This window comes from Coregonus clupeaformis, chromosome 1 (genome assembly GCF_020615455.1).
Source record: "Coregonus clupeaformis isolate EN_2021a chromosome 1, ASM2061545v1, whole genome shotgun sequence".
Classification (NCBI taxonomy): Eukaryota; Metazoa; Chordata; class Actinopteri; order Salmoniformes; family Salmonidae; genus Coregonus; species Coregonus clupeaformis.
This window is the reverse complement of record NC_059192.1, coordinates 66,871,929-66,894,678: the sequence shown is the minus strand read 5'-3', so window position 1 is coordinate 66,894,678 and position 22,750 is coordinate 66,871,929. Positions and strand designations below refer to the sequence as shown.

At 40.5% G+C, this 22,750-nt stretch overlaps 1 protein-coding gene across 2 annotated transcripts in view; it reads right to left on the bottom strand.

Annotated features, from left to right (window-relative positions):
* LOC121572485 (double C2-like domain-containing protein alpha) overlaps positions 1-15,340 on the bottom strand; it is a 104,008-nt gene extending 88,668 nt beyond the window's left edge. For both annotated transcript variants that reach the window (XM_041884556.1, XM_041884562.1), the window contains exon 1: positions 14,789-15,340. The gene's annotated coding sequence lies outside the window, so the exon portion shown is untranslated. The remainder of the gene's footprint in view (positions 1-14,788) is intronic.
* Between the last annotated feature and the right edge of the window lie 7,410 nt (positions 15,341-22,750).

Below are 22,750 nucleotides of genomic sequence, written 5' to 3'. Positions count from 1 at the left end.
TCATTTTTACTACTTTTTACATTGTAGAATAATAGTGAAGACATCAAAACTATGAAATAACAGATATGGAATCATGTAGTAACCAAAAAATAGTTGAACAAATCAAAATACATTTTATATTTGAGATTCTTCAAATAGCCACCCTTTGCCTTGATGACAGCTTTGCACATTCTTGGCATTCTCTCAACCAGCTTCATGAGGTAGTCACCTGGAATGCATTTCAATTAACAGGTGTACCTTCTTAAAAGTTAATTTGTGGAATGTCCTTCCTTCTTAATGTGTTTGAGCCAATCAGTTGTGTTGTGACAAGGTATACAGAAGATAGCCCTATTTGTCCATATTATGGCAAGAACAGCTCAAATAAGCAAAGAGAAACGAAAGTCCATCATTAGTCAATACGGAACATTTCAAGAACTTTGAAAGTTTCTTAAAGTGCAGTCGCAAAAACCATCAAGCGCTATGATAAAACTGGCTCTCATGAGGAACGCCAAAATAATGGAAGACCCAGAGATACCTCTGCTGCAGAGGATAAGTTCATTAGAGTTACCAGACTCATAAATTGCAGCCCAAATAAATGCTTCACAGAGTTCAAGTCACAGACACATCTCAACATCAACTGTTCAGAGGTGACTGTGTGAATCAGGCCTTCATGGTAGAAACCACTACTAAAGGACACCAATAAGAAGAAGAGACCTGCTTGGGCCAAGAAACACGAGCAATGGACATTAGACCGGTGGAAATTTGTCCTTTGGTCTAGAGTCCAAATGTGAGTTTTTGTTCCATCCTCCGTGTCTTTGTGAGATGCGGTGTGGGTGAACGTATGATCTCCGCATGTGTAGTTCCCACCGTAAAGCATGGAGGAGGGGTACTTTGCTGGTGACACTGTCTGTGATTTATTTAGAACTGAAGGCACACTTAACCAGCATGGCTACCACAGCATTCTGCAGTGATACGCCATCCCATCTGGTTTGGGCTTAGTGGGACTATCATTTGTTTTTCCACAGGACAATGACCTGGACAATGACTATTTTACCAAGAAGGAGAGTGATGGAGTGCTGCATCAGATGACCTGGCCTCCACAATCCCCAAACCTCAACCCAATTGAGATGGTTTTGGATGAGTCGGACGGCAGAGTGAAGGAAAAGCAGCCAACAAGTGCTCAGCGTATGTGGGAACTCCTTCAAGACTGTAGGAAAAGCATTCCAGGTGAAGCTGGTTGAGAGAATGCCAAGAGTGTGCAAAGCTGTCATCAAGGCAAAGGGTGGCTATTTGGAGAATCTCATATAAAATATATTTTGATTTGTTTAACACTTTTTTGGTTACTACATGATTCCATGTGTTATTTCATAGTTTTGATGTCTTCACTATTATTCTACAATGTAGAAAATAGTAAAAAAATAAAGAAAAACCCTTGAATGAGTAGGTGTGTCCAAACTTTTTACTGGTACTGTGTATAATTCCTTTTGAACTGTTCTGGGAAGAATGTTCGGGAAATAAATTTTCATTGTTACACTTCTTATCCCACAAACAGCAGCCATCTATGTATAAAGAAGGTAGGCAAGGAGATCCATCTGAATATAATAACATCCCTTTAACCAGCAGTACAAGACTAGAAGGAACAGCATTTATGACTGTACAATATTGCTTAGGGCGTCAGGGAAAGTAATGTTTTATCATAAAATCATTATGGCTGAGGATATTACCACTTTCATCTAAAAGATCTGTAACAGACAAAATATTTTTGTTAATCCATTCTTCAAAGAATATGGTCTTGTTACAGTACAGAATACACCTATTATTCCATATTGGTGTGTTATGTGGAGTGAAGTTGCTTTTATATGCCAATTTACAATATAATAACACTTGTTGGTGAAATACAGAAAGTAGGGTCTTGAAACATCACTCTTTCTAATGTAGTGAACCTTGTTCTTTCAGATAAAATGTAATTCAGTTTGGTTGATCATTTTTATAAGCTGAGCAGGGATAGCTAGTGCTGGATAAATTATCCTAGACAAACTTTAAATTCTTCCAAATATAGATACATCTCTTTGAAGCCAAATTAAATTGATGGATGGTCATGTATGGCCATAAGCTCACATTTATTAATATTTTTGCCTCAAACCTGATGCATCTGAGGAGAGATTAACTAAATTGATAGGTAAGGGGATTTGTTCTTTGTCCTTAAGAAAAATAGTTGTATCATCTGCCAGTTGACTAATAATTATGGATTTTCCCGTAACATTTTCATAATTCTTTTAAAAAATGGCCAGCATTTCAGCAGCTAAAATTAATAAACATTTTGAAATTGGACAGCCTAGCCAAATTCCACAATTAATATTGAATTGTGGAGAGGTATCATGAGGAAGGGAGACTGAACTGTTGTTACAATATAACATTGTCATGGTATCAATAGATTTGTTACCAAATCCAAAATGTTTAAGAGATTGGAACAAAAAATCATGTTCCACCATATCAAAAGCCTTTAGAAAATCTACAAATAAAATAAACCTCTGTCATTTAACCATAATCTATCAGGTCCAGGACTAATCGGATATTATTATATATGGACCACATTGAGTCTCATTTACAATCTGAGTTACGCCTTCTGTTGGCAAACAAGTGTGAAAATAGTTTATAATCGTTATTTTGTGAATGTATAGGTCTAAGGTTATCAATAGATCTACAGTCTTTTCCAGGTTTGGGTATTAATGTAATTATACAGTGCATTCAGAAAGTATTCAGACCCCTTGACTTTTTCCACATTTTGTTACGTTACAGCCTTGTTCTAAAATGGATTTCCTCATCAATCTACACACAATACCCCATAATGACAAAGTGAAAACAGGTTTTTAGAAATGTTTGCAAATTTATAAAATAACGAAACAGAAATACCTTATTTACATAAGTATTCAGACCCTTTGCTATGAGACTCTAAATTGAGCTCAGGTGCATCCTGTTTCCATTGATCATCCTTGAGATGTTTCTACAACTTGATTGGAGTCCACCTGTGGTAAATTCAATTGATTGGACATGATTTGGAAAGGCACACACCTGTCTATATAAGGTCCCACAGTTGACAGTGCATATCAGAGCAAAAGCCATGAGGTCGAAGGAATTTTCTGTGGTGCTCCGAGATAGGATTGTGTTGAGGCACTAATCTGGGGAAGGGTAGCAAAACATTTCTGCAGCATTGAAGGTCCCCTAGAACACAGTGGCCTCCATCATTCTTAAATGGAAGAAGTTTGGAACCACCAAGACTCTTCCTAGAGCTGGCCGCCTGGCCAAACTGAGCAATCGGGGAAGAAGGGCCTTGGTCAGGGAGGTGACCAAGAACCTGATGGTCACTCTTACAGAGCCCCAGAGTTCCTCTGTGGAGATGGGAGAACCTTCCAGAAGTACAACCATCTCTGCAGCACTCCACCAATCAGGCCTTTATGGTAGAGTGGCCAGACGGACGCCACTCCTCAGTAAAAGGCACGACATCCCGCTTGGAGTTTGCCAAAAGGCACCTAAAGGCTCTCAGACCATGAGAAACAAGATTCTCTGGTCTGATTAAACCAAGATTGAACTCTTTGGCCTGAATGCCAAGCGTTACGTCTGTAAGAAACCTGGCACCATCCTTATGGTGAAGCATGGTGGTGGCAGCATCATGCTGTGGGAATGTTTTTCAGGGGCAGGGACTGGGAAACTAGTCAGGATCGAGGGAAAGATGAACGGAGCAAAGTACAGAGAGATCCTTGATGAAAACCTGCTCCAGAGCGCTCAGGACCTCAGACTGGGCCAAAGGTTCACCTTCCAACAGGACAACAACCCTAAGCACACAGCCAAGACAACGCAGGAGTGGCTTCGGGACAAGTCTCTAAATGCCCTTGAGTGGCCCAGCCAGAGCCCGGACTTGAACCCGATCTGACATCTCTGGAGAGACCTGAAAATAGCTGTGCAGCGACGCTCCCCAGCCAACCTGACAGCGCTTGAGAGGATCTGCAGAGAAGAATGGGAGAAACTCCCCAAATACAGGTGTGCCAAGCTTGTCGCATCATACCCAAGAAGACTTGAGGCTGTAATCGCTGCCAAAGGTGCTTCAACATAGTACTGAGTACTGGGTCTGAATACTTATGTACATTTTCATATTTATTTTTTTGTTTTTTGTTTTTGCTTTGTCATTAGGTTTTAAATCTAGAGATATGGCACTATGATCAGTGAGAGGGGAAGCTGAAATGAAAGTGTTACAGACATAGGTGGCAAAATTATTTGAAATGAGCCAATAATAAATAAATACAATTACTGGGACCATTGGGTTTGAACCAAGCAAATTGCTTAATATCTGGGTTCTGAACTCTCCAAATGTCCATTAATGCATAAGAGTCACACAAGTTGGAGATAAGACTATTATAATGATGCACATCATATCTGGTGGTATATATAGAGTGGTTGACTCATCTGGGGCCATTTTAGCAGTATTCAGCTGTTAGCAGCCAATGGCTAGCTGTTTCTTACTGGTGATGAAAACGAATGATTGCCATAATTTTTTCAAGTCATTACTGAATTATTCATGATAACCTTGTAAGAAATTAATTTAGACCGGGCGTTTATTTGAAACAGGCGTTTGTTTATTTGCTGAAATGTGTGCTGTTGCCCGGCTATTAAAAGGGACAGGCAGCTATTTGAGACTCAGCGTTTAATTGAAGTTTTACAGTAAAATGTATTTTTGATATATTTACAGTATTTTGAACTGAGAAAAGTTCAGGTTGTAAATATAAATTGACATCTTCCCGGAGAAACACTTTCTACAAAATGTGTCCTACCCGGTCGGAAAACAGTGACGAACATAACACGTACCACCAGTTTCAATGGGCGTGTGGGGGGAGGGTTCTTGAAATTGAAAAAAAAATTCCCCCAGCGGATCTTTCAAACCATTTTTGCAATACAAAAATCTCCAAACCTCCAAGGGAGGCATGACAATTACGTGATTTTGGAGGTATGGCAACGTGAGACTACCTTCCTTATAACTGTAAAATAGATACTGTAAAACTTAGATTAATAGCCCAGGCGTTTATTTGTTTAAATCACTGAACACAACAGGCGCTTATTAGAGACAGGCTTCTATTTGAGCCAGGCGTCTATTTCCTTAATGCACACAGCTTTTGACTATTTGCATAGTTCATTGTTTAATTCCAGCATTCACTTCCAGCATTTTAATCAATTTCTTCATTTCCTGCACTGTGTTATCATTTACACACTGTGTCAGGTTTCTTTTGTCTTAGCATGCCCCAAAAAATATAAATAAAATAATTTTCCTTGATAGAATACTTATTCTCCTCTTTGACTGTGCATTTTTGACAGTTCTTACTTTCGCAACTAGAGGGCGATCTGCCAATTTCTGGGGGTCTGTACTTCCGAAGTTGTTGACTGTTTTTGTGCTTGCCAGTTAGCTAGAAGTTCTCAGCTGTTAGCAGCCAAAGGTTTCTTACTGGTGATAAAAACAGATGATTGCCATCATTCTTTCGAGTCATTACTGAATTATTTAATGTAACAAATCGAACATTAAACCTTGTACACAATGCATGGTAATACATGGTAACCTTGTAAACAATTCATTTAAACCAGATGTTTATTTGAAACAGGTGTTTATTTTCTGGAATGTGTACCATTGCCCGGCTATTTAAAGGTGACTGCTATTTGAGACTCTGCTTTTAATTGAAGTTTTACAGTATGATCATATTTAGTGACAGTACAAAATTGGCACTATTTCATTTCACTGACAGAAAATGTTCTGCCCTGCATCCTCTGAGTGACACAGATACACCATTCAAATGCCTGAACACTCGTTAAGACTTCAGCGACCAAGGGAAAGTGGTCTTGTTTCAATTCTACGAAATGGTTTTGTACTTTTTCATTTTGAGAGCTGTAAATCTGTCTGAGAATATTACAGCGAGATTAGACCGCTATTACTGCATTCGCAAGGCTGAACCAAAGCCACAAAATAGTGAGTTTCTCAGCTTTATGCTGACTAAACAAATACCTTTAATTTCCTAAATAAACTAATACATTTACAGGTGCAATATGCAGAAATCGCTCTCCCATTTCCTGGTTGCTAAAATTCTAATAGTTCGCCTAATTTCAGTTTATGTGACAAAACAAGCATTGTACCATCTAAACCGCTGTGAAATATATTTTCAGTAACCCAAAATATTTTATTTTCAGCTGTTTGAAACTGGTGTACAAAACCAAAAGTAAAAGACGCAAAAACAAAACTTAAGAACGGGAAGCATACAGTACAGACAACATAGAACATACAACATGCAAATTAATTACTTAAAAATCATACAATGTGATTTTCTCGATTTTTGTTTTAGATTCCGTCTCTCACAATTGAAGTGTACCTATGACAAAAATTACAGACCTCTACATGCTTTGTAAGTAGGAAAACCTGCAAAATCGGCAGTGTATCAAATACTTGTTCTCCCCACTGTATCTACAGCTTCTTAGACTTGGTTTCAATGAGAATGACAGATCTATAACTCACATTTCTATATGAATTTGGTTGGGTCGCCCCAAAACGTTACATATTGCAGCTTTAATAAATAAAACTTATAAATGAAATCAGGTCTTGAAAATATGGGCAAACTTTTTCCCCTCCGTATCCACAATGTGCATAAATGAGGCCCATACAAATGACTTCTCTGTCAGTTTTTCCTCGCTGTACTCTCTTTCATTCAGTTTCTTCTTCACATCAACAAAGAACTACTCCATGTTTCAGAAACTCTCTTTACATAGACTAGGGGCACACTGTGCTATTTTAGAATTAATTCTTTCTGTTTTTCGAGGGAGAAAAACCCAAAGCATAATCAGCGTTCTAACTCCCTATTGTGATAGTCTGGCGCGATGACAGAATGATGCAATTTACCGCAATCTGGCACCATCTACCACAAACGTGCCGTGGCATAAACTCAAAACTTTTAATTGAGGAACCACTGTATGTCATCTCCCACGTGGGTATCCGTCGCTCTGAGTCAGAGGACATCGATCCTTTGTCTGGATAGGCCAGAAAATGTGACACGTTGCTCCCTTTGCAAATGAGGTGTCAGCTTTCACATAGTCCACCTCAGCTCTTCGGGAGCAGCAGCTGAAGTGGGAGGCTCAGCTCTTTAGCTGACTATAAAGCAATTGATGTTGCGCCGTTCACTGAACGCTCTTGTACACGGAAATGCAGATCGGAACCAGTCCAGAACTTCTACAAGTCCCCTAAAAAGGTAGGTTTTTGGCACTGATCATTTGGACAAATCACGATTTCGCATCTTTCTAATTTCAGAAGGGAACATTTGGCCCATAGAGTTTCCGTTTAGAGGGGTGGAGACTTTGCCAGTCTCCTTAGTACATTTTCTAACAAGTCTCCCACCAGAACTTAATCGAGCATTTGACGCATTACGCAACATTTTAGTTCTGGTTGTCTGAGATTAGAGGGAAATAAAAGGCACTCTATTTGTGGATCAACCCAGCTACTCTTACTGGTGTCCACTCCACACTATAGGACATAATTATACAGTCACATCCAACATTATTGGCACTCTTGATAAAGATGAGCAAAAAAGACGCAGGTTGACGTTTATTGGGATGAGTCTTCTCCTGGAGGCAGAGCCGATCGATTTCCGCTAGATAGGCCAGCTGCAAAGTCAAGATTGGCTATTGTAAAAATTAATGGAAAAAAATTAGATTAGGGTTAGTAGTGTGGTTAGCGTTAAGATTAGGGTTAGGTTTTAAATCAGATTTTATGAATTTGTGGCTGTGCCAGCTAGTGACCACTCTGCAGAGCTGCCTCCAGAACAACATTCATGATGAAAAACGCTAACCTGCAACAAAGTCTGCATACAATGAATAATACAAATACTGAGCTACACTGAGTATACCAAACATTAGGAACACCTTCCTAATATTGAGTTGCACAGGGATGCTGGCCCATGTTGACTCCAATGCTTCCCACTGTTGTGTCAAGATGTCCTTTGGGTGGAGGACCATTCTTGATACACACGGGAAACTGTTGAGCGTGAAAAACCCAGCAGCGATGCAGTTCTTGAAACAAACCGGTGCGCCTGGCACCTACTACCATACCCCGTTCAAAGGCACTTACATTTCTTGTTTTACCCATTCACCATCTGAATGGCATACATACACAATCCATGTCTCAATTGTCTCAAGGCTTAAAAATCATTCTTTAACCTGTCTCTTTTCCTTCATCTACACTGATTGAAGTGGATTTAACAAGTGACATCAATAAGGGATCATAGCTTTCACCTGGATTCACCTGGCCAGTCTATGTCGCGGAAAGAGCAGGTGTTCTTAATGTTATACTCAGTGTTTATTGTATGCCAAAAAAAATTGGGTAATAATATTATTTTATACTAATACAATTGCTCAGAGAAAGAGATTTTGTTTTAACAAGTAATACAATAAAATCTAAAAACGATAGAAGTGTCAAAATTGTTGTTGTTCTCGTTCAGTCAACTCGGTTCAACATCTCCCTATAGGGTGTGTCCCATGGTGAAACGTGTCCCTCATCTCCTTCAGAGAACAAGGGTTACATACAAAACCAAAGGTTTTCAATAGGATTCAAGTCCGGACACAGATGCGCATTGCAGAATGTTGATTTTGTGGTCAATTAACCATTTATTTGTGGATATTGTGTCTTGCTGGAAGATACACTTGCAGACAAGTTTCAGCCTCCTGGTAGAGGCAATCAGGTTTTGGCCTGAAATGTCCTGGTACATGGTAGAGTTCATGATGCAGTTGACCTTAACAAGGGCCCCAGGACCAGTGGAAGCAAAACAGCTTCATAACATCAAAGATTCACCACCATATTTTACAGTAGGTATGAGGTTTTTTTCTGTATATGCATCTTTCTTTCTACGCCAAATCCACCACTGGTGTGCGTGGCCAAAGAGCTCTATTTTCTTCTCATCGGACCATAGCACCGGTTCCAAATCAAAGTGCCAATGCCGTTTAGCAAATTCCAGGTGTTTACATTTGTTGGTTGCTCTCAATAAAGGATTTTTTCTGGCAACCCTTCCAAAAAGCCTTTTGGCATGGAGGTGGCGTCTAATTATAGATTTGGAGACCTGAAGATTCTCAAACTTTGGCCCTTGGATTTTTCTTTGCCTCCCGAACCACCTTCCTGGAAAAGATACACTTGCGTCCAATACCAGGCAAGTTTACCACTGTTCCAGTGGTTTTAAACTACTTAATTATTGCCGTAATAGTAGTAAGTGGTATTATTTGTTTATTATTCTTTTTTATTGTACCCATTGCCTAATTTATGAAGGTCAATAATCATTTGTCTCTTTTCGTTTGTGAGTTATTTGCCTTTTCCCATGGTGAATTGATGACAAAGGGATTTTACATGCGTTACCTCATTTTTATACCCCAATGAAACTGGAAGCCATGGAAGGCCACAATACAGTTCCTTAAAATGAGATTAACTTAAGAAATGTGAATGTTAATGCAGATTTAATTTTGTTTGATTATATTTGTAAGACTCTTTAGGGGTACAAATAATTTTGAAAATATATTTATGAGAAATGCATTCCTCTGAGCAACTGTATTAATATAAAACATGATATATGTTTAAATCAGCATACAATATAGCTTGGTATTTGTATTATTTATTTTATACAGTCATTTTGGCTCATCTTTATCAAGGGTGCCAATAATTTTGGATGTGACTGTAGCTCATTACAAGCCCAGCCATATAACCCATACACAACAAAAGCCAAACAGATGTAAGCTATGCGACCTCGTATACTGTACTGTCTCATATAAAAACACAGATACAGTGGGGGAAAAAAGTATTTAGTCAGCCACCAATTGTGCAAGTTCTCCCACTTAAAAAGATGAGAGAGGCCTGTAATGTTCATCATAGGTACACGTCAACTATGACAGACAAATTGAGAAAAAATAATCCAGAAAATCACATTGTAGGATTTTTTATGAATTTATTTGCAAATTATGGTGGAAAATAAGTATTTGGTCACCTACAAACAAGCAAGATTTCTGGCTCTCACAGACCTGTAACTTCTTCGTTAAGAGGCTCCTCTGTCCTCCACTCGTTACCTGTATTAATGGCACCTGTTTGAACTTGTTATCAGTATAAAAGACACCTGTCCACAACCTCAAACAGTCACACTCCAAACTCCACTATGGCCAAGACCAAAGAGCTGTCAAAGGACACCAGAAACAAAATTGTAGACCTGCACCAGGCTGGGAAGACTGAATCTGCAATAGGTAAGCAGCTTGGTTTGAAGAAATCAACTGTGGGAGCAATTATTAGGAAATGGAAGACATACAAGACCACTGATAATCTCCCTCGATCTGGGGCTCCACGCAAGATCTCACCCCGTGGGGTCAAAATGATCACAAGAACGGTGAGCAAAAATCCCAGAACCACACGGGGGGACCTAGTGAATGACCTGCAGAGAGCTGGGACCAAAGTAACAAAGCTACCATCAGTAACACACTACGCCGCCAGGGACTCAAATCCTGCAGTGCGAGACGTGTTCCCCTGCTTAAGCCAGTACATGTCCAGGCCCGTCTGAAGTTTGCTAGAGTGCATTTGGATGATCCAGAAGAGGATTGGGAGAATGTCATATGGTCAGATGAAACCAAAATATAACTTTTTGGTAAAAACTCAACTCGTCGTGTTTGGAGGACAAATAATGTTGAGTTGCATCCAAAGAACACCATACCTACTGTGAAGCATGGGGGTGGAAACATCATGCTTTGGGGTTGTTTTTCTGCAAAGGGACCAGTACGACTGATCCGTGTAAAGGAAAGAATGAATGGGGCCATGTATCGTGAGATTTTGAGTGAAAACCTCCTTCCATCAGCAAGGGCATTGAAGATGAAACGTGGCTGGGTCTTTCAGCATGACAATGATCCCAAACACACCGCCCGGGCAACGAAGGAGTGGCTTCGTAAGAAGCATTTCAAGGTCCTGGAGTGGCCTAGCCAGTCTCCAGATCTCAACCCCATAGAAAATCTTTGGAGGGAGTTGAAAGTCCGTGTTGCCCAGCGACAGCCCCAAAACATCACTGCTCTAGAGGAGATCTGCATGGAGGAATGGGCCAAAATACCAGCAATAGTGTGTGAAAACCTTGTGAAGACTTACAGAAAACGTTTGACCTGTGTCATTGCCAACAAAGGGTATATAACAAAGTATTGAGAAACTTTTGTTATTGACCAAATACTTATTTTCCACCATAATTTGGAAATAAATTCATAAAAAATCCTACAATGTTATTTTCTGGAGAAAAGAAATCTCATTTTGTCTGTCATAGTTGACGTGTACCTATGATGAAAATTACAGGCCTCTCTCATCTTTTTAAGTGGGAGAACATGCACAATTGGTGGCTGACTAAATTATTTTCCCCCCCACTGTATATCCTCTTATCACGTGTAGTCTGACCAAATAGGACATATACTGTACAAACTCAGCCCTATACACAACAATAGCTTAAAAGCCAGAGAGATATAAGCAATGCAACCTTAACTGTTACATGTATTGTAATCTCATACAGTGCCTTGCAAAAGTATTCATCCCCCTTGGCGTTTTTCCTATTTTGTTGCATTACAACCTGTAATTTAAATTGATTTTTATTTGGATTTCATGTAATGGACATAAAGAAAATAGTCCAAATTGGTGAAGTGAAATAAAAAAAATTACTTATTTAAAAAAATTCTACAAAAATAAATAACAGAAAGGTGGTGTGTGCATATCTATTCACCTCCTTTGCTATGAAGCCCCTAAATAAGTCTGGTGCAATTACCTTCAGAAGTCACATAATTAGTTAAATAAAGTCCACCTGTGTGGAATCTAAGTGTCACATGATCTGTCACATGATCTCAGTATATATACACCTGTTCTGAAAGGCCCCAGAGTCTGCAACACCACCAATCAAGCGGCACCATGAAGACCAAGGAGCTCTCCAAACAGGTCAGGGACAAAGTTGTGGAGAAATACAGATCAGGGTTGGGTTATAAAAAAATATCCAAAACTTTGAACATCCCACGGAGCACCATTAAATCCATTATTAAAAAATGTAAAGAATATGGCACCACAACAAACCTGCCAAGAGTGGGCCGCCCACCAAAACTCACGGACCAGGCAAGGAGGGCATTAATCAGAGGCAACAAAGAGACCAAAGATAACCCTGAAGGAGCTGCAAAGCTCCACAGTGGAGATTGGAGTATCTGTCCATAGGACCACTTTAAGCCGTACACGCCACAGAGCTGGGCTTTACGGAAGAGTGGCCAGAAAAAATCCATTGCATAAAGAAAATAATAAGCAAACACGTTTGGTGTTCGCCAAAAGGCATGTGGGAGACTCCCCAAACATAAGGAAGAAGGTACTCAGGTCAGATGAGACTAAACTGTAGCTTTTTGGCCATCAAGGAAAACACTATGTCTGGCACAAACCCAACACCCCTCATCACCCCGAGGACACCATCCCCACAGTGAAGCATGGTGGTGGCAGCATCATGCTGCATGTGGGGATGTTTTTCATCGGCAGGGACTGGGAAACTGGTCAGAATTGAAGGAATGATGGATGGCGCTAAATACAGGGAAATTCTTGATGGAAACCTGTTTCAGTCTTCCAGAGATTTGAGACTGGGACGGAGGTTCACCTTCCAGCAGGACAATGACCCTAAGCATACTGCTAAAGCAACACTTAAGTGGTTTAAGGGGAAACATTTAAATGTCTTGGAATGGCCTAGTCAAAGACCAGACCTCAATCCAATTGATAATCTGTGGTATGACTTAAATATTGCTGTACACCAGCGGAACCCATCCAACTTGAAGGAGCTGGAGCAGTTTTGCCTTGAAGAATGGGCAACAATCCCAGTGGCTAGATGTGCCAAGCTTATAGAGACATACCCCAAGAGACTTGCAGCTGTAATTGCTGCCTAAGGTGGCTCTACAGTATTGACTTTGGGGGGTGAATAGTTATGCACGCTCAAGTTTTGTTTTTTTGTCTCATTTCTTGTTTGTTTCACAAGAAAAAATATTTTGCATCTTCAAAGTGGTAGGCATGCTGTGTAAATCAAATGATACAAACCCCCCAAAAAATCATTTGTAATTCTAGGTTGTAAGGCAACAAAATAGGAAAAATGCCAAGGTGGGTGAATACTTTCGCAAGCCACTGAATATGTACACTCTTAGAAGAAAGGGTTTCAAAAGGGTTCTTTGGCTGTCCCCATAGGATACACTTTTTTGATTCCAGGTAGAACTCTTTTGGGTTCCATGTAGAACCCTCTTGTGGAAAGGGTTCTACATGGAACCCAAAAGGGTTCTACCTGAAACCAAAAGTGTTCTACTTGGAACCAAAAAGGGTTCTTCAAAGGGTTCTCCTATGGAGACAGCCGAATAACCTTTATTGGTTCTAGATAGCACCTTTTTTTCTAAGAGTGTAGCCATGAGCTACACGTGTAGATTCGTGTAGATTCTCAGCTCCAAAATTGAATAAACAGGGCTTGATCCACCCTGACAGACAAGAACATCTCAGAAAAACATCTTAGCAACATGAGTCCCCCATACAACTCAATCCTGCCTCTCCCTTCTTCAGTTAGCTCTTTCACTTTGAATTAGACTCATATCTTATGCACGGTCGCTCCCTCTACTTTCCTCTTCTCATCCTCTCACCCCCTTTTCAGCTCTTTATCCGTCAACCCCTCGTCTTGCATCCTCTCCTCTTTATCTTTCTCATTATCTCTCTGTCAGTCTTTTTGCCATTTCTTTCCCCAACCTGTGTTGTGTTACTTTCTTTCCAGTCCTACATACAACACAAATAGGCCCTCGGGCAGTCTCCTTTCACCTTTAAATAACACCATGGAGACAGACAGTATTGTGCAGTGCATTCTGCTCATTAGAACCTAATAGTCAGCGTGTCACTCAGCCTCCTAGTACCACGGTGAGCGCTTGTCAATTAGAGTAAAGTTATTTCCAGTGTGTGTGTCTGTGTGTGCTTTTGTGTGTGTGTTTGTTTCAGGATTGGAGGTGGGGTAGGGGTTGCGGGGGGCATATGTGTTAGATGGAGATACAAAAAAAAGACCTGATACAATTTGCATGTGTGAGGGCGAGATAAAGCATCAAGTCTCTAGTTGTGTGTGTGAGCGAGAGAGAGAGCTAAATAAATCAAACTTAAAGTGTGTACGTGTGTGTATGTGCATGTGTGTCTGTACGTACGTGCATGTGTGTGCATGTGTGTCTTTATATGTGCGTGGGTGTACAACTTGGCTATGCATTGTTTTTCCTGCATTCGTTTCACAGTGTAGCACAGGTGACAATCATTGAGAGTAAATGTCACATGAAGTGAACGGACACACTGACGACGATATTGAGTGAGGAGACACTGACAGCTCAAACAGCTAATACCGACAAACTGCACATTAGACCTACTGATATTGAGAAAAAAGTGAGGAGTAGAGGGGATGTGACAGACAGGCAGGGAAAGAGTGAATGTGGACAGAAAAATAATGATAGAATAAACGAAAGATAAAGATAGTCCCGTGTAGCTCAGTTGGTAGAGCATGGCGTATGCAACGCCAGGGTTGTGGGTTCAATTCCCACGGGGGGCCAGTATGAAAAAAATAATAAAAAAATATGTATGCACTCACTGTAAGTCGCTCTGGATAAGAGCGTCTGCTAAATGACAAAAAATAAAAAAATACATTGCAATCACAGAAAAAGAGCTTAGAAATAGATGAAAATGCAATATTCACTGATACAAGTATGGACTTACCTTAGTAATAGCGTGAGTGTGAAACTCCCACACAAAAACTGGAAATTCCGGTGAAGAGAGAATCAAGACTAACAGGTGGTGAGGAGAAGGGAGGGAGGAAGACAGAGAGAGCGATGGAGAGAGAGAGAGTCAGGGAGAGGGAGAAAGATGCATACAAAATCTAATGCATGAATAGTTAAAGTTGAGATAAAAAAGAGAAGGAGAAGAGGAAATACAAAGGCATGCTGGAGGAGGAAGATTATAGAGTGAGCCAACGGGAAGGAAAATTATTCCTTGACAGTCTGTTTTGCGCTTGTGTGTGTGTGACTATTTCTGTCTTTCCTCTCTCCCTCACTCTCTTTCTCTCCTCCCTCTTGCCCTCCCTCCTTCAGGGCAGTGTTGCAGTTGTTCTAGGATCACCAGAAAAACATTCTCTCTTTCCCTCTTCCTCTTTCTCTCTTTTCTGTTCTGTTTGCTTTCCCTCTTCCTCTTTCTCTCTTTTCTGTTCTGTTTGCTTTCCAAGCCAGTGCCAATGCAATGCAGTACAGACTGTGCCAGTATATCGCTCCCCTCTCTCTCCATCTCCCCCTCCCAGTCTGTCTCTACTCTCCACTCTCGTCTCCCCCCTCTCAGTCCCCCCTCTCTCTCACCCCTCAGTCTCTCTCTGTCTGCCCCTCTTTCTCTCTCCCTCTCTCACACACTCACTCTTTCTCTCCATATAATTAAACTAATGGTACTTCAGGCAGTGATAGACAGAGGCAGACATGCTATTTCCCCTTCTCTCCTCTTGGTAAAGAGTCATAATTGGTGTTGCTTACGGGTCTTCCTGTCGTTATCACTCACTCCCTCCCTCCTTGTCCATCCCTCTTTCTCTCAGTCTCTCTCTCTTTCCATCCTTCCCTATCCCTTTCTCTCTGTGTCTCTCTCAACCCTTGGCCTCCACTCTCTGAATCTATTCATCCATCACAGATCAGAACAAAGAATGTCAAAGTTACATGGTGGTATAGCAATGAGGACTAGCTGGCACAGAGTCAGTCTCTTTCTGTTCATGTCTTTCTATTCCCCCCCACTCAAATGCATATGAATTCACACAGTCACATTCACTCATAGGCACACACACTCACTCACACGCACACACAAGTATGCATGCATGCACGCACACAGACACCGCACGCACACACATACACACACATTCCCTTAAACTCTCAAAAAAGGGTGTTCAATCATTCTAACTTTGTCCAATCCCCTACTCTCTTTCCCTCACCCACATCTCACTCTCCCAAAGCTGCACTTTTCTTCTCTTTACATCCCCTAGTGTTGATGAACAGTGAAAATCCCCTCATAAAAAATGCATGTGGTCCACTATCAGTGTGAAAAGTAATTACCCAGTATCTCCACAGCAATTATGTCATGCTTGGCTGTGTTGACATTAGAAGAAAATGACCACCCATGGTGAAGTCTACAAAGAGACTGACTGACCATAAAAAATATTGACTTCTAGGAATATTGCATATGCCTGTGGATTATATGGATTATACGCATTATATGCCTAGTTCCGTATTATTTAAGAGATTGGGCTGGCATAATAAGAAACCAGGTGTTTCAATCTGACAAATATTTTATCTCAAAGTGAGTAGAAGCCTATATGAGAAATACAGCAACATCGATTAAAGGATCCCAAGACTCTCTGGAATAGAGGGATGATTGATGATGACGTCCCTAAAATGAACCACACTGAGTTCCTACATGACAGAAAGGGCATACGATCAGTTGGATAACAAAGCAAGCACTCTATCAGGTAGGAACTCAGTGTGGTATATCTTAGGGACGTCCATGATAGTGATTACAAGTTTCGAGATCATACGGCACTATGGAGTGGATTTACAGTGGTTTAACCTCTTAAGGATCGGACCCTTTTTTTCAATTTTCGCCTAAAATGACATACCCAAATCTAACTGCCTGTAGCTCAGGACCTGAAGCAAGGGTATGCATATTATTGATACCATTTGAAAGGAAACACTTTGAAGTTTGTGGAAATGTGAAATTAATGTAGGAGGTTATAACACTTTAGAGATCGATAATACAAACAAGAAAACATGTGTTTTCTATAATTTTTTTGTTACATCATCTTTGAAATGCAAGAGAAAGGCCACAATATAATATTGCAGTTTAGGCGCAATTTTGATTTTTTACATTTTACATTTTAGTCATTTAGCAGACATTCCAAATTTGGTGTAATTTGGTTCATGATAACAAGATTTTTGAAGTATTTGTTTAGAAAATGTTTGCATATTAGCGTATACTGGCATAGTGTGGCCATCTTTGAATGCATCAATGTTATTTTCTCAAACTCTTTAGGGACTATTGTGATGAGTCCAAATAACACATTTGGAGTGAATCTGACTTTTAGTCTATGAGAATAATCTTTTATGGTTATTTTAAGCATTAGCGTTAGATAGTCAAAAAAGTTAATTGTTAATAGTTTCCTTATTTGTTAAGATATCAATGCCAAACGTAACATGGTTCATCATGGTAATGTCTTTGATGACCCTAAATAGTTTCAAGTTGATAGGCAATTGTGGAGTGGATTTACAAAGGATTTCAATGGACACGTTAAATCAGATTTCCTGATTGATCAATAACTCAGCCATCTCTTATCCAATCCCTTAGTTGGTGTTATTTGGACGTATGGTTCATGGGAATACGTTTTTCAAAGATTGTAAAAAAAAAAAAATCAAGATGGAGGACAATCTATGCTGACGGACCTTATGGGTCCTTGAGGGAAATTTGTTCAGCATGAGGAAAGACACCTACATACAAAGTAGGTGAAATGGGGCGGCAATATGAAGTTTTAAGTGAGACTGCTTATAATAACAACCCCTATAGGCTAATTTGTGCCATTCGTTTTGACCAAGTTGTCCTCTAGTTTCTGAGTGCCAAATTAGATAAAAAATTACCAATCTATACTTGGGTTATTGGATTAAGATTTTTTTTAAATGAATAATTCAGACAATAACAATAGGTTTCACAGCTTCTCGGTGAACCCCTAATAAAATCACTGACGAGGACCACAGAGACTTGTGGACTTGGAAGGGAGGATTTGTTTCTTTCATTTTCCTGTTGCAATTTTCCTGAGAGTAAGATCTTTTGAGAGGAAGATCATCATGTACGGAGGAGTGAAATAGAAGAAGGCTCTTGTAAAAGAAGCTCTCTGGTACATCGTCTGCATCCCAAATGGCACCCTATATCCTATATGGTAGACTACTTTTGACCAAAGCACTGGTCAAAAGAGGTGCACTTTATAAAGAATAGGGTGCTATTCAGGAAGCAGACATCCTCTCCAGTACATATTATGTGATCCAGATCCACCCTGGTGTATTGGGTGATTCACTAGCTGACAGAAGTGACAGACGGAAACGTTGGCATCATTACCGGTATTAGCTTAGATCCTGCCTGAAATAAAGGAGAGGCTGTTGTGTGACTTACAGTATAGTCTATTAATGATATGAGGACAAATACTAGCCTGATCCCAGATCTGTTTGTACTCTTGCCAACTCCATTGCTCATTGTCAAGCCATGTTTTGCATGACAAGAAGTTAGCATGATATCAAAAACAGACTGGCACTCAGGCTAGACGAATACCAACATTGGTGTATGATACTGTGAGAGTACCACCCCCAAACACTAGTATAGATCATGTTAAAATAACATAATTGAATGTAAAAATGGAAGCTAATAGGCTGGATCCATGATCCCAAAAAGACAATGTCAATTTTTATATAAGATATTCCCACTCTTTTAATGGTCTTGACATCTTGAAAAATAAAAAAATAATTTCACACAAAAAACGAAATGGCCTTGACATCTTAAAGTCTTGGAGAGCTTTTAGTGATCCTGTGTGGCTGGTAGAGCATGGTGCTTGCAACGCCAGAGTTGTGGGTTTCATGGGGGACCAGTACGAAAATGTATGCACTCACTACTGTAAGTCGCTCTGGATAAGAGCATCTGCTAAATGACAAAAATGTAAAATATGCTCTGCAAAATGATTCACAGGGAGTTTACACTGAGTATACCAAACATTAAGGACCCCTTCCTAATATTGAATTGCAACCCCCCACCTTTTGCTCTCAGAACAGCCTGAATTTGTCGGGGCATGGACTCTACAAGGTGTCGAAAGCATTCCACAGGGATGCTGGCCCATGTTGACTCCAATGCTTTTCACAGTTGTGTCAAGTTGGCTTGATGTCCTTTGGGTAGTGGACCATTCTTGATACGCACGGGAAACTTTTGAGTGTGAAAAACCCAGCAGCATTGCCGTTCTTGACACAAACTGGTGCGCCTGGCACATACTAGCATACCCTGTTCAAAGTCACTTACATTTTTTGTCTTGCCCATTCACCCTCTGAATGGCACACATACACAATCCATGTCTCAATTGTCTCAAGGCTTAGAAATCCTTCTTTAACCTGTCTCCTCCCCTTCATCTACACTGATTCAAGTTGATTTAACAAGTGACATCAATAAGGGATCACAGCTTTCACCTGGATTCACCTGGTCAGTCTATGTGACAAAGCGCCATTCACACTGTCCTTGGTTGCCACTTGGAGACAGGCAGCCTGGAACACTCTTCTCTGTAGGGCCTTACACTAGTTCACATGATTCTGCACAGAGCATGTTTGTGTGTGCAGTTGTTTGAGATGATGGGATCTACACTGGTTAGCTGTAGCTATATTAGTTTAGGGCAGGGGTAGGCAACTAGATTCAGCCACAGGCCGATTTCTGTCGGGGGCCCGGAAAATAATTATAATAATTTGTACACTGCAAATTGACCATAACTAAGCCCAAAAAGAGATTGTATTTGAAAATGACAATAATTTCATAGCTTGATAACATTGAGACACGATCACGTCAATTTTTTTATTTGTGGGAATACTTGGCAACAGATTTCCTCAATGAAATTCCTGGTGATTTTACAGTATTGTTTTACCAAAAACAAAAATCCGACAAACTTTTTAGGGGGGCGAAAAAATCTTTCATGGACCACTTTTGGCTATAATAATGACGCTGAAATTGAAAATCATTAAACAAAATAATGTAGATTTTTATCAACCTAATGGAGGTGTAGATTACATCTCACATTCCAGTGTTCGAACTTGTAAACAAGGCTGCATGGAATTTCTCGTAATGTGACTCCTTGCAGCCAGTGGCAATGTCCGCTTTAGGTATAATACCAGGAGCTGCTTGTGGATTTGAAAGCTCTAATGCAGTTCCACATCCGACACTGCCAAAACAACCGCTATGCAGATGTCGGCTGAAGCAGATCTGTTTGAATAGTGCCCTTAGAATAGGGAAAGCAGTATGAAGGTGGAGCGGTGTAATGTGCATGAATTTATGCCACAATTGGAGAAAACTCAATTAATAGAGAGTGATTAGGTGTTATTGTGACATGGCCCTTGAAGAGTTTCTATTTAATTGATTGCTTCATTAATGAAAGAGTCTCATGAAGAGTCTCAGGAAGTCTGCCTGAGCGGTGATGATGAATTAGAGAGAGAGAGGAGAAGAAAGAGAGAGGGAGAAAGAGAGAGAGAGAGGAGGAGGGAGAGAGGGGAGAAGAAAGAGAGGGAGAAAGAGAGAGAGGAGGGAGAGAGAGGAGAGAGGGAGCAAAGGAGAAAGTGGATGAGGAGGAGGAGGAGAGAGGATATAATAAACATTATCATAGGTCAAGGGTGACATTGTACTTTTATGGACTTGAAATAGCTTTCATGTAATATTTTCCTTAGAAGCACTATCTCCCCCCCAAATAAAAAGTAGTAAATATGACAAACGAACAAACTATATGCTAATGCATGGGGAATTGAAGTATAATACTTGGGGAACAGAAGCTGTAATGTATAGAACAGAACTTAAGACTGAGGTATTGTTATGCACACACCCACACTCCATCCCATCCCATCCCACCCCACCAAAACACACACACAAACAAAACCCTAAACACTGTTAATTCTCTACTGTATATGGTCCCCCTCGCAATTCTGAACTCAGTTGCTAGGCAACCATTGAACTGAACTTATATTACCATCGGTATCATGACTGCAGAGGCCTAGTGGGGGTGGGGACGTGGGTGGCGGGTCAGAGGAGGGAATGTGTGGAGGGGGTTGGTTGAGAATAATGATGACAAGGGGGACTTCATTTAGACCCTGTGCTTGATTGGGAGAGACAGCGATACACAGACCTGTCTCCTTCTCAGCCCCACCAGTCTGCCAACTTCTTATCTATTTTATCATCATAACATAATTTCAACAACCAACGTCGATTTGATAAGCAATGCCAAGCAACGCCTCAGGTTAGATTAAGAAGATTGTGTGTCATTTCGGCAACACTCCAACCATGAAATATAAAAATGCACTCTTCCCTTTTTGACACGTCGACATGTCATTTTTTGGTAGGCTATACCCAAGCAGAGATCAAATGTAAATCTTTAGTTGGAATTTAAATATGAGTAGGCCTACCAAGCAAATATCACTTTAAAGAAGTGTGGGACTATTTGTTCAGCTGTATAAGTAAGAGGAAGGGAAAATCAAGTCACTTCACACTATGGGCCCTGGTCAAAATTTATGCACCAAAATGGAATAGGGTGCCATTTGGGACGAAGCCACTGCCTTACAGTCTCTCCGGGTAATTTAAAAAGAACCACGAGGGATGAATGCAAATAGGCCTGGTCGGTAATTAGTCCTATTGAATCTGGATATCTTGTGAACTTTAATTGACTTTGACACTTCTTGGTTAGCTGCAGTGGATGATCATGTATAATTGCTGAATGTCTGTGACATGTGGAAACAACATATTGAAATCAATCCATATGTGTCTCTCCCAACTACACACATGCACATGAGCATGCACCTGCATGCATGCGCGCAGACACACATGCGCACACACACACGAACCAACACAGTTTGAAAAATGTGGAAATCATTGTGCATGGTGGTACAGTGACAAAATATCTCTAGCTATAAGAGGTACAAAAGCCTCTATTCAAGCGTATCTTCACATGGGTCACATGCACCACCTTATATCACCACTTTCCATCAGCTTTATTGCCGGTGACAACTCATGTAACAAATGAACACCAGGCTATTGCCAATACTTCAGCCATCAATATCTCAGCTCTCTGTGTGATCTCAAGAAAGAGAAAATCTTTTGATCTCCTGGATTACAATGAGCAGTAGTCATGGGATCGCCCTAAGCTAGCATACACCAACCCTGAATAACTCTGTTTTATGTGAAATGGAATCTCTGCTGATTTTGCGAGGAACTCAAGGTTAAAGAAACCATGCCACCATGTGAGGCACTTGTTAATCAGAGAAGAAACGTGGTCTCTTTATTTTGGAGAGAGATGGGCAGAGGCAGAGGAAGAAAGGGAAAGGGGGATACCAAGAGCGAGCATGAGGGAGAAAAGGAGAGGGAGAGCGAGAGAGTGATGAGATGAGAGAGAGAGATGGGGGGGGGAAAGTATTCGGAAAGTATTCAGACCCTTTTACTTTTTTCACATTTTGTTACGTTACAGCCTTATTCTAAAATTGATTAAATAGTTTTTTTCTTCTCATCAATCTACACACAATACCCCATAATGACAAAGCAAAAACATGTGAAATATCACATTTACATAAGTATTCAGACCATTTACTCAGTACTTTGTTAAAGCATCTTTGGCAGCGATTACAGCCTCAAGTCTTCTTGGGTATGACTCTACAAGCTTGGCACACCTGTATTTGGGGAGTTTCTCCCATTCTTCTCTGCAAATCCTCTCAAGCTCTGTCAGGTTGGATGGGGAGTGTCGCTGCACAGCTATTTTCAGGTCTCTTCAGAGATGTTCGATCGGGTCCAGCTCTGGCTGGGCCACTCAAGGACATTCAGAGACTTGTCCAGAAGCCACTCCTGCTTTGTCTTGGCTGTGTGCTTAGGGTCATTGTCCTGCTGGAAGGT